Source organism: Ursus maritimus, unplaced genomic scaffold (genome assembly GCF_017311325.1).
Source record: "Ursus maritimus isolate PB19 unplaced genomic scaffold, ASM1731132v1 scaffold_6, whole genome shotgun sequence".
Classification (NCBI taxonomy): domain Eukaryota; kingdom Metazoa; phylum Chordata; class Mammalia; order Carnivora; family Ursidae; genus Ursus; species Ursus maritimus.
Genome location: NW_024426774.1, coordinates 38,404,348 through 38,416,713, shown reverse-complemented (window position 1 = coordinate 38,416,713; position 12,366 = coordinate 38,404,348). Strand labels below are relative to the sequence as shown.

Here is a 12,366-nt window from a genome sequence, read left to right as displayed (position 1 = left end):
ATTGGCAAGGGTGAGGAGGGTCACCCCTTCCCATGGGATGGTTGGTTTTGGCCAATCACGAGTCCTCAACTGGGGCCCACATTCGCTGAGCACGTTGCAGCTGGATCCTGAACAAAGACAAATTCTGTTATCAGAGAAATAGGGAGCCATGGCTGCTGGTTAGGCTCAGGGCAGGGTCAATAATCAACTAGAGCTCTTTTCTCGTAGACGGTCATTACCGGTCAAATGGGATATGTGTCCTCTCGGCCTTGGATGATGGGAAGGAAGGAAGCCATAACTTGGGACATCTTTAGTGACCCAGTCATCTTCTCATTGCTTCCTGCGGGGTCTTTAAGTATGTCTAAAAATACTTTTACAGTCCTCCCTTCAAAGGGTGGCAGGTAATTCCGTCCCTTTGATACGGTCTTGATCTAGTCATTCATTTTTCATGAACAGAGAATGGCAGAAGCGATGGTGTGTGGATTTTGAACGGCATTATAAAAGGCAGCGTAGCTTTTGCCTTGCTCCCTCTCAGATCGCTTGTTCTGGGGAAGGCAGCCACCGTGCCGCGAGGATGCTCCCGCAGCCCTATGGCGAAGTCCCTGTGGGAAGGAGCTGAGACCTTCTGCCAACAGCTCTGTGAGGAAGTCATTTTGGACGTGGATCTTCCGGCCCCACTCAAGTCTTCATATGACTGAAGTCCCTGTCGACATCCTGACTGCAACCTGAGGAACCCCGCCCCCCAAGCCAGAACCCCCCAGCTAATCCACTTTCAAACTCCTGACTCACAGAAGCTGTAAGATCATAAATGTTGATTGTCTGAAGCCACCAAGTTTTGGGATGCTCTGTTATGCAGCCAGGGCTGGGACTAGGGTGATGTCAGTGAGGAGCCCAGTGCACAAACTTCAAGGCCCAACCCTGAGAGCGAGCTCCTCCTTAAGTTTTGTGCCCTCGGTTCTTCTCTCACTTCCCACTCGTCCCGGCCCTGTGTCTAGCGCTCCATAACCTTCCATGCCTCTTCCCATTTCCCAACATTCTCGAGCTTGCTCTTGGGGACCCTGGGGGTTCTGAAGAAGCTGGCTCCATCTCTGGTTCCAAGGGTGGAGTGTGTGACTAAGCCCGTCAGCACATTCCAGTACCCTTAGGTCTCAGTGACTAGATCAGCTGTGGCCTGTGACCCAGTCCTGTCCAATCAGAGGAGGGATCAAGCGTTTTGCGAGGGATGCCGGGACAGATATGATTCCACTCTTGTTACTGAACAAGGTAAGTGTAACTGTGCCGGAGGGCCTCTGGCAGCCTTTTTGGGACCTCTGAGGAGAGCCAGTTTGGGGATAAAGCTCCCAGCGGGATCCAAAGGGACTGGGTCCCGGGTGACATTGTTCCGCTGCGAGCTTAGTGCTTATCTGAAGCCCGCCTCATCTCTGGATTTTTCAGCCCAGTGAGCTAATAATTTCCGTTTACAGAATTGAAACCAGTTTGAGTCTGGTTTTCTGTTACAGGCAAAGGAAAGCACAAGTGTGATGTTAACCACACAGAGGAGACCCCGCATCAGTTACTTGTACAGGGGCTGCCAAGGACCCAGCTGTTTTGCACGGTGCCGAGCGAGTATCCAGATGTCCCGTGAAAGTGTTCTTGTGTCAGCCAGATGTTGAGTATCTTGTAGATGGAAGGGTAACATGATTTAATGCTTAAAAGCAAACTTCCTTCCCTCCCCCTCCTCCACCCCTCGGTCTGGTGCCTGCCCACTCAGAGTCCCTTCCAGGTGGCCATGTCCCACCCACGTCCTCAGGCAGGTGTCCCATTTTGTATCCTGTGATACACCCGCCTGACCCCCTTGTCCCTTTCTTCTGCAGCTATTTGGGCTGGGGATTGGTGTCTAGCCCAGAGAGCTGGTCTAGAGGCTGGACACCCACCCACGGGTGGCCTAGCACGAAGGGATGAGCTGGGGCAATTGGTCTTTCTTTGTCTCTCGGAACTAAGACGTTCTGAAGAAGGAAGGAGTTATAGGCAGAGCCTCAAAGCAGAGACGGGGCGGGGGGTGAATGAAAAGCAAGCGGAAGTTATGCGGGAGCAGAAGAGAGGAAAGAGCTACCCCAGGGTCGGGGGCAAGAGCAAGCTGGCTGGTAGTGAGAAGAGTGCAGGACGGATCCACAGAGAGCACAGACGCCCCGGGCGAGGGAGCTGAGAAGGAGGCAGAGAGCAATTCGTCAGGATAGGCTGGCTCGGCCGTGGAAACGAATAGTCCCAGATGCCAGCGGCTGACCCAGCAAGAGTTTAATCTTGACCGCACACTACCGGTCCATCGTGGGTCCGCAAGGACGGCGCCACGCGCTCCGGGCCCAGGAGAACTCAGACCTACAGAAGCTTCACCTTGGCTGGTGCTTCCGCTGTCGCAGAGGCAGGGGAAGGAAATCCAGCCAACGGCTCATCAGCTGTTAAGGCTTCTGCCCAGTGGTGACACATGACTCTTCTGCTTACAATTTGTGACCGTGCTTAATTTTAAAGGTGGAAGAGTCATGCCATGCTCCCGTGTGCATGAAAAGACGAGAAACAGGAGTGTTCGTGGCCAGGCTTAGTGATGTCCAGAGAAAGGGCAGCTGGAGAGCCCCTTCCAACTCCGGAGGTGCGGGTCTCACGAGGCCCTGCCGTACTGTGGTTCTGGTTTCTACTCACACAAGAGCCTCACCGCCCTTATTGCCCCATGCCTGCCTTGCAATGCCTACCGCCCTCCACACACACACTTGCTTATTTCTTGTAACTTAAGACCTCACTCCAGGGACTTCGAATTTCCTTTGAATGCTCCTTTCTCAACTGCGGACTCTGTCTCTCCAAAGCCTAAAGGCGGCACGAGCCACCTTTGTGTCTCTGTGTTATAACAAGGTGGGGATCTCCAGGCCTGCTGCCTTGGGAACGTCAGAGAAGACTGCTGGAAACTCTATTTGCACACACCAAGACTTTGCAGGTTTCCCTGGCAGGTAATAATACATATCCATAAAGTTTTCTAGTGCTTACTGTTAGCTAAGCACTGCGCTAAGAACTTCATCTGAATTCCTTCATTTAAAATACTTTCAACCTCACTTTGCAGGTGAAGAAGCTATGGCGTAGAGAGGTGAGCAACTCCCTTGAGGTCTGATTTTTGTATGTGCTCGTCACATTATAGGACAAACCCGAGAGAGTTGGTGAGGAGGGCTTCGGGGCTGATAAGCCAGCCCTGGGGGCTGAGATTGATCTTTGGGGAGGGAAGGAGAAGGGTAGCCCCAGGTGGGTAGAGAGCTTACCTCCAAGGGGGAGACAATCTGGGATCTGGGAGAAGCACACTTAATGGGGCAGGGTGTGGTATCCTTCAGATGCCCTTGGGCCCAGACTCAAGTCCTTCTTGGAGAAGATTAAGAAACTAATACATACATACATACATACATACATACATACATAAAAAGCTGTTTTTTGAGCATATATAGTGATCAGATTGTGGTCCTTAAACATCTTTCCTCACTCAAAGGAACCAAGGCTTCTTGGAGAATTAATTGGCTGTTTCCAGGTCTGGAGCAGGAAATATACAAGAGAAGCCCAGAATGTCTTGTACCAGAAGCCAAGAAAGCTATCAAACACTATTGGGGTTGTGTCAAAAGGACACAGGTGCCAACTTGGAGGAAAACCTACTAGACAGAAGGGGATCATTTGTGCACCAAAATCAAAACTAAACAAACAAAAACCTTGTAATGAATTGCAACATATCAAATAGTTTAAAAATCTATAAATTCAAAATGATAATTTTGAAAAAAGACATCTGGAGGATGCTTATAGGAAACTAACTCGCTATTCTGAGAACTGGTAAATAAAGGGAAAGAAGTTGTTTAAAAGCTAACTTTGGGGCCTCCCAATAATAAAGTGAATTTGAGGCCTCATTGGAAGGCTTCTCATGTACTCCCAAGACTCTCCCTCTGAGTTTCTCCAGGCCTGAATTTCTACCATTAGAGATTCATTTCTTTGGGTTAAGAGATGTCTTCAATCAAAACCAAAGTACCCTTGGGAAATGTTAGGTAACTACTTCCCTCACAGACTGTGATAGAGGAAAAGTGGAAAGTCCTATGATTCCCGGGTCTGGACAGATAGGGGTACAGCTAGAGGGAAGGAGCTAGCAGGGTCAAAGAACTTGGCACCATCACCTAGGGCAAGAATTGTTCAACTTGAACGTGCCTGAGAACACCCTGAGCTGGCTCTCCAAAGTTTAGCTCCATGGTAGCCCCATCAGATGGCATCTGTTCCAGCAGGTGGAAAGAATGGCAGAAATGTATATTTTATTATATGTCCCCGGTGATATGGACACAAGTGGTTCTGTCCCCATTTTCCAGGAGACACCGGGCCAGGGCTCCTGGATCTTTCCTAGTGGCCTGTGTGACTTTCTGCTCCAGCAGTGCTGGACTGTCACAGGTGAGTGCTCCCAGCTTCTGCAAACTCTCGCAGGCCCCTCTCCCTGAGACCTCTTTACCACTGCCTGGCCCTTCCCTGCATGGGGAAGCTGGCACCGTGGAGAAGGGACCCAGACACATGGGTCCCAGTGTGAGCTCTGAGCTGCTTACTGCCCCCTCTCCCGCGTCTCCCTGAGCTGCCCTGACATGCCCAGCATCTCATGTGACAGCCCACTGACTCCTGGCCCCTGGCGCTTGACACCGCTTCTTGGGCTCTCCTGGGCCTGGGACCATGCATCTCAACGGAGGGATTCCTCTCTCCTCCCTGGTCCCTCATGGGACCCTTGTCCCTGGGCAGGAGTTTCTTTACAGCCCGGCCGATCAGCTCTGTGTCTCAACAGGATTTAGGGTTGATCTGTCCTCGTTCTGGCATCTGCTAACCACCTCTCACTGTCCTCTTTGCCACCAGATCACCTCACCAGCCCCTTCCTCTGCCTTGGACCTCTCCCAATCCCTCCCTCCTGCTCCATGGCCCTCCCCTGCTGAAAGGAGCACCTGTATTCCAGGCCTGAGCCCATCCTTCTACTAATGCCCCTCAGCCCACCTCTTCTCCAGGGACTGAGCATCCAATTTGGGGTTGACCTTCCCAGTGCCATCCCCACATGCTCGGCCCTTGACTAATGACCCCGGGGTTCAGAGCTTTAAGCTCTCCTTTTCGGACACCTGGCTTTTGCCTGACCCTAGGGCAGGCCTGGGCACCAGCCCCGGCCCTCCCTGGTCAGCCTTGTCCCCCTGCCATCCATGCCTGAGTTATGACACCTTTCCACTGAGCAGCTCTGATTCGAGAAGGCAAACACGTGGCGCCCACAGGCACGTGCACACGCTAGCGCCCGCACACACGCACCCCTCCTCGTCCTGACACCTCACCCGCTGCCGTGAAAATCTGGCTGGCCGTGTTTATTTTCCTTCCTCTAATTTCCCCTTTAGAACAAACACCAGTCCTGTAACACCGACCACCCCCCCTTCGCAGATCTGTAGCCTCCCCACCCGAGCCCTGTCCTCCCTCGCAGCTGTGAATGAGAACAGAGTGAGTCTTTTAGCAGGAGGCAGGGGCCTGAATGAATTGATCACAGCCTCCGAGTCAGCAGGAGAGGGGGTGCGAGCCCGTGCGTTTGCTCCTTAGAAACTGCACATCCGAAGCTCATGTATTTCCATGTGCCTCAGAGCAAACGCCTCCCCACCTCACCCTCCTCCTTTCGAATTTTATTTTAATTCATTTTTGGTCCCATGTATTTTGTTTTCTGTTTTCTACAAGGGAGCCTGAATCAGGGCCTCAGAAAAACAAGGCTGAGCTGCCAGCTGGAAATGTTTGCTCTGGGGGCGAGTTCGGAGGCTGGCGTCAGGCGGGGCAAGATCCGTGCCAGTGGAATGTGATTTGGGGGGGAAGCTGCAGGTCACTCAATCGCTGGCAGCCCGCCCAGGCGCAACTGGATGCTTTCTGGGCTGTGTGTGTGTGTGTGTGTGTGTGTGTGTGTGTGTGTGTGTGTAGACTTTTTCCCTCATGCAAACAGAGCCCTGGAGATGTGGAGACAGAAGCATTAGGAAGAAACTAGACAGGGGGTTGGAAAATCAGGGAACTGGGGAGATTAGGTGGGTGGGGGTGGGAGGCTGGTGCCAGGATCTGCACAGCCACTTTATCTAGCACCTATTGTGTTCCCAGCCCGGAGCTGGGGGCCCTCGGGAGCAAGGGGAGATACAGACCACCCCGGCTCCCAGTGACTCAGAGGCTCCTGGTGGGGAAACAAGTCTCCCAGTACAGAACACAGCCAGGCCAGCCTGGAAGTTCCCCAGAGCAGGCTGCATGATTGACTGAAGGTGTGCAGGGAAGGCTTCCCGGAGGAGGCGTGGTAGGGTCCCAGCCCTGAAGCACGAAGCATTGCTTTGAAAGGAAAGGAGAGGCATTCAAGATACTGGTCTGGCTACCATGAGCCAAGTCCTTTACATTGACAGTCCCTTTCAGTCCTCCCAGCAACCCTACGAGGGTCACTGATCTTTCCATCTGACTTTGCAAGCAAGGAAACTGAGACCCAGAGGTGAGTGAACTTTGTCAAGCTCCCAGCTTGTAAGTGGTAAGCCAGCATTCAACTAGGGGCTGTCCCACACTAAAGTCCCACTTCTCCCCATCACACCGAGGGTCCTTTTCCATTTAGCCAAGTTCCCCAGGTAAGGGCCTATCTTTGGTTTTTTGTTTTTTGTTTTTTTTCATCTATCATCTATCATCTATCTATCTATCTATCATCTATCTATCTATCTATCTATCTATCTATCTATCTATCTATCCATCCATCCATCTATCTATCCATCCATCCATCCCTGGAAAGAAAATTATTAAATTCAAAGTGAGGATCTAAGACACCAACGTAGATTTCCCAGAGGCGGTGTGACATGTACTTGGAGATCTCAGATGACCCTTCCTGGCTTTACCATTCCCAGGAGGTGGCGACTGGGCCCCTTGGCAGTCCTGCCAGATTCCATCCTAATCCAGGCCTTTCCTGCAGCCTGATTCACCTCACCTTACGTCCCCTCCTACACTCCCCAGCATACTCTCTTCACATGCCAAGTTCTTTTCCACCCCAGGTGTTCATTCTGGGACTGCCCACTTTGGGGGTCCTCAGAAGCTATGTATGCTACTCTGAACAGTGCATGAAACTCAGGTGAGCCAGACAGAACGGATTTCTCCAGGGTAACCAGCATGACCCTAGAGAGTTGGGAGTCAGGAGACTAAGGGCTGCCATGACCCCCGAGAGATATCCAGCAAGTCCTTCCCCTGCTCAGGTCTCCGTTTTCTCAGTTCTACAAGGAGGAGTGGCCTGGATGGCCTCTGAGCTGCCACCAACCGTAGGAGAGAATCTAAGAATGCAGAGTTGATATGCAGGTGTGGGGTGGGAGGTGAGAGGAGCTTGTCTAAGATGGCCAGCCCACCATAGAGAGATTCCCTGGCAAAGGAAGCAGGGTCCATCACTGGCTCAGGAGGGAAGAAGGAAATAAGCCTGGCTCGGCAGGACAGAAAACAGAGTGAGGGAGGTGGAGTCATGCTCAGGATGGTTAGACCCAAGCTTATTGGGTAGGGATCAGAATCTATCTGATTAGGATGACTCCAATGGCCACTTGGGGATTTACTGGCCTGAGGTCAAATAGTTGGTTAGTCTCCTCCATTGATTCTTTTTGACCTAACTGACCACTAGTATTAGTAAACACTGGCTTGGGGTCACGTAGGCTTGCCAGATCACCTACGTTGGTTCAACTGACTCATTAATTCCACAAGACAACTGATTTTACCAGTTGTTTCCAGGAAACAGATAATTGACTGAATTCACCAAACCCAATAATTGTTCTGGCTTTTCAGAGACAGTCTTTACTTAGATCCTATATCTTTGGTCCTCAGACATATTTAGGCTACCCGCCACTTAGCAACAACAGCCAGACCCCTGAGAAGGCTGGGGGTGGGGGGGTGGGAATCCTATGAACGATAAACTTTGGGACTCGGTCTCTCCAACAGCAAAATGGGAAGGTTAGGTCAGGAGTGGCAAACATGGCAGGAAAGGAGTACTACCGCTCTTCCTATTTCATCCATGGCAGACATTGCTAATCAATTACAGCACTCATTCCCATGGGACCCAGATGCAGCCTCAGACTCCTTTTCCACACAGGGCTTCGGGCACCCCTACCAATCAATTAGATTTGGCATGCATGATAAAAAGCATTTGTCCTCGGGCACTCGATGATCTCCAAGCCTCCCTCCAGCTGCGCTGATCTAGGATTGCAACTGATTAGGTATCTGAGGGCTCAGCCTGGAGACCACCAGATCGACAGCTGTCCCTGGGGCTTCCCAGGTCTGTGGAGCTGCCCTTGAGCTGGGCCATGGCTGAGCTGGTGCCTTATTAATTTTCCTCACTGCTAATAAATGTGCATTGCGTCAGCTCCGCTCTGCCCCCTCATGTTCTCCGGCTGCCGCCAGCAGCGGGGACTTTTTCAGAGAGCTGTAAAAATAGTTTTTTTAAGGAGCCTGCACAGAAGAAGCAGCCAAGCCTTTTTTGTTTCCTTTTTTTTTCTGAGGGAATGGGGGAGATGGGTAGGGAATACTTCACAATGAAGGAATGTGCTCCTTGGGGAATTTAAAGTTGTTTTCCTTTTTTTTTTTTTTTTAAAGGAGTTATCACACTCTGGTTTCACATCCAGCCACAGAGCATGTCTGCAAGGATTGGTAACCGCTCCCAGGAGATCACCGGCTTAAGCCGGGTCTTGTTAGACTGTTGACATCTCGGTGCTGATGAGCGGAGCCCTAATGAGCCACTTGCTCACTCCCCGCCTGGCCCCACCGGCCAATCCAGCTTCGGTGTTCCCGGGGGCTGGAGGGCTCCACGAGACAGCTTTCCTTGCCTGCAGGGGAGGCTAGGCATGCAGGAGAGCTTTTTTCTGGCAAGTGGATGTTTTACTTGTCCCCACTGGTGCTCTGGTTTGGAAGAGACTTATGCCCAATGCTAGGATGCTAGGGATGGGAGGTTCCTCCCATCCTCCTCACTCTTCCCATTTCATAGATGAAGAGACTGAGGCAGTGGGTAGGAAGGCAGGGGAGGGAAGGGTGCTCCTAGCGGATCCCGGGGAGAAAACGCATCTCTTGGCTCCCAGACCAGCGAGTCAAAGCTGCAGAACTCTGATGTGTCCAGTCCAGAGCTTCTTGAACCTGACGAATGTATGCCATTGTCTGGACAGACAACACATTGTCACTGAGCCCTAGGACACAGTTGTACTCCTATGCTTTACACTTTTAAATTCTGACAAAATTATCAGCCAAAACAAATCAATAAGTTAATAAACAAAATGACAAAGGTGGTAAAAATTAATGACATTAAGTTAGTACGATGGATAATGTTGTTTTGCTGAAATAGAAGCCACAGAAGAGGAGCAGAAGGAGAAACAACAGAAGACTCTGGGCCTCCCCCGTCAGAGGCTGTTAGAATGAAGGAATCTGGGGAACAGTATGAAGTCAGGCTGAGGGAGGAGGACAGGAGAGGGCAGGGCCAAGTCAGAGGCTGCTCAGAGGAAGCTGGGAGCCTGGACACCTAACTCCTTCAGGGCAGCCCTCCCGTCCTCTGGCTAACAGCGTTTCTTCCTTGGGCAGGTCTCCTTGAGGCTCAGATAATCCCCTTGCTTTATTGCAAATTCTACAAAGTCCAGGCAGTACCATGGGACCATCTCCCTTCTCCTCTGCCATCTTGCCTACCAATGGGAAGAACTCTGGGTGGGCTTTGCAGGGGAGCAGCTCCTGCTCCTTCCTGCTCCTTCCTGTCTCCTTTGGGTGAGAACACAGACCATGAACATGTTGTGTAAGTAAACCATATAGTGTGTTAGCAGCAGGAAAGGGCCAGCAGCTCAGTTGTGAAGGGGTGGTGAGGGGAGGCCTCAGCGAGGAAGTGACATGACAGCAAAGCCTTGGAGGAGGCGAGGGAGCAAGCCATGGGTGTTTGTCAGGGAGGCGGTCTGCCGGGCCAAGTCCCACTATTCTCCAGCATGGTTTAAGTGTCCCTTCCTCCAGGCAGTCTCCCAGAGCTGTTCTGTCATGCTCAGAACTCCCACAGCTTTTCCTGGGCTTGTAGCACTTTGCACCATGTCTTGCCGCTCTTGTCAGACTTGAGTTACCTTTCTCCTGGACCAGGAGCCCCTTGAGGTGGACATCACGCCTCCGCCTCCACAATGTCCGTCCCCTGAGGGCAGGGGTGTTTGCTCTCCTCACTGCTGTATCCCCAGCCTCAGCTGGTCGTCTACAAAGGCATACTGATTTGTCAGAGGCGGACTGAGGCCAGGATGGGCATGGTCTGTCATTAGCACTTGAGCTCCTGATGTGGACACTTCTTCTCTTTGCCCCGGTCCCATCATGAGACCTGAACGGGCCCAAGATTTGTCAAATGAGTGGATGACTGTTGATTAAAACCCATTTTCCTCCACTCGTTTATCAGTCCAGAGGCCAAAAGTCAGAGAAAAGAAATGGCATCTGGCAGGACCACCGGTTTCCGGTCGTCAGAGCAGCCATTCCTGTGACATGACCAGCTCTGTCCCTGGATCCACTGGTTCTCCTGTCAAAGCAGCTGGTGGAGCAATAGTTGAGCAAGCTGACATCCAGACTGTGCAGCGGGCCTTTGTTCATTCAGTAAGTACTTTCTGAGTGCCTACTGTGTACCAGGGATTGTTCTAGATGCTGGGATACAGCAGTGGACAGGGCAGGCAAAAATCCCTGCCCTCATAGTAAGTGCTTGAAAAATTAAAGCAGGGAAGAGGGAGAAAAGGGAGGGTGCTCGGGGACAGCCTCACTAAGGTGACATAGAAACACCGGAGGGGGTGAGGGAATGAGCCATGAGGATACCTGGGGGAAGAGCACCGCAAAGGCAAGAGCCAGGGCAAAGATCACTTGGATAGAGGAAGGTAGAAGGAAGATGAGAAAGTGAGTCCAGAAGAGCTTCCTGCCTGGATATCTCATCCCTGTCCTCTGGATCAGTGTCCTGCTGATTAATGGTGGCAGTGTGGACCCTGTGACTGGGAGCTAGGGAGGGGCTTTGGGGCTATCAGGCTGACTGTATCCTACTTTTTTTTTTTTTTAAGATTTTATTTATTTATTCGGCAGAGATAGAGACAGCGAGAGAGGGAACACAAGCAGGGGGAGTGGGAGAGGAAGAAGCAGGCTCATAGCGGAGGAGCCTGATGTGGGGCTCGATCCCATAACGCCGGGATCACGCCCTGAGCCGAAGGCAGACGCTTAACCGCTGTGCCACCCAGGCGCCCCTGTATCCTACTTTCTGCTCACTCCCCTGGGTGGTCCTATCTAGGGCAGCTGCGAGGACTACTCTGGGTGCGTTAGTCATGTGCACCCCATTTCCTTCTGCCAATCCAGTTTCCACTCTTCCCCCCTTTCTCGAATGGGTGACAGACACACCCACTTTGGAACAGTCGGGACAGCCAGCAATGAGGACTCCAGATTCAGGAATATAGAATTTCATGTAGCAAGTGTCCAAGGTTCTATCCCATCCGGCTAAGAAGATGGCAATCATTGGCCGTCACCCTGCCAAGAGGCCATATCCTCAGCCATGAGTGTTGCATGTGCACCAAGGAATTGCTGGGCAGGTTCCACTCGGCAATGCTGGGAGAGCACCAGAGCTTGGACGCCAGGATCTGAGATCCATATGCCTGAGACCCTCGAATGGCAGAAGTGGGGTCCTGCCATCTGATTCTGACGTGGAAGGAGCTGGAGGTACCCTGGGCCAGTCCAAGGGAGGCCAGGGGCTTCAGCTGAGAGGTGGACAGCAAGAAGCTCACCCAGGCTGGCAGCACAGGCAGGGACAGCCAGGATGCTAAAGAGGCCAGCACTATATGGAGCCCAGCTACTCAACCCCCAGATGCTGGTCCCTGAGGTCTCAGGAGGTAGCAAAGCACAATGATTCAAAATTGGGAGTTTTGGTCAGTTGCCCTGGGTTCAAAGCCCACTTCTGTTATTTCCTTTCTGTTGGCAAGTTTGTTCCTCCAAGAACAGTTTCCTTATCTGTAGACTGAGTTTGCTTCTTTGGGTCATTATCAGGATTTAGAGAAACAGAGTCTATAATCGATCAGTCCCTGCGTGGAAGTAGATTGCTGCCTGGCTATCTAGTATTTGTTCCCAGGGGCCTAAGCCCCGAACTCTTTTTTTTTTTTTTTTAATTTTTTTTTTAAGATTTTATTTATTTATTCGACAGAGAGAGAGACAGCCAGCGAGAGAGAGAACACAAGCAGGAGGAGTGGGAGAGGAAGAAGCAGGCTCCCAACAGAGGAGCCTGACGTGGGGCTCGATCCCAGAACGCCGGGATCGCGCCCTGAGCCGAAGGCAGATGCTTAACCGCTGTGCCACCCAGGCGCCCCTAAGCCCCGAACTCTTGCCTTCCTTTCCCTTTCT

The 12,366-nt window shown here is 51.8% G+C and overlaps 1 long non-coding RNA gene across 1 annotated transcript; it reads left to right on the top strand.

Annotated features, from left to right (window-relative positions):
* Window positions 1-1,021: 1,021 nt before the first annotated feature.
* On the top strand, window positions 1,022-10,553 carry LOC121101013. Its single transcript, XR_005832862.1, has 6 exons — window positions 1,022-1,242; window positions 1,479-1,650; window positions 2,860-2,954; window positions 3,065-3,088; window positions 4,332-4,410; window positions 8,599-10,553. It is a non-coding gene; the product is annotated as an uncharacterized LOC121101013 (long non-coding RNA).
* Window positions 10,554-12,366: the final 1,813 nt, after the last annotated feature.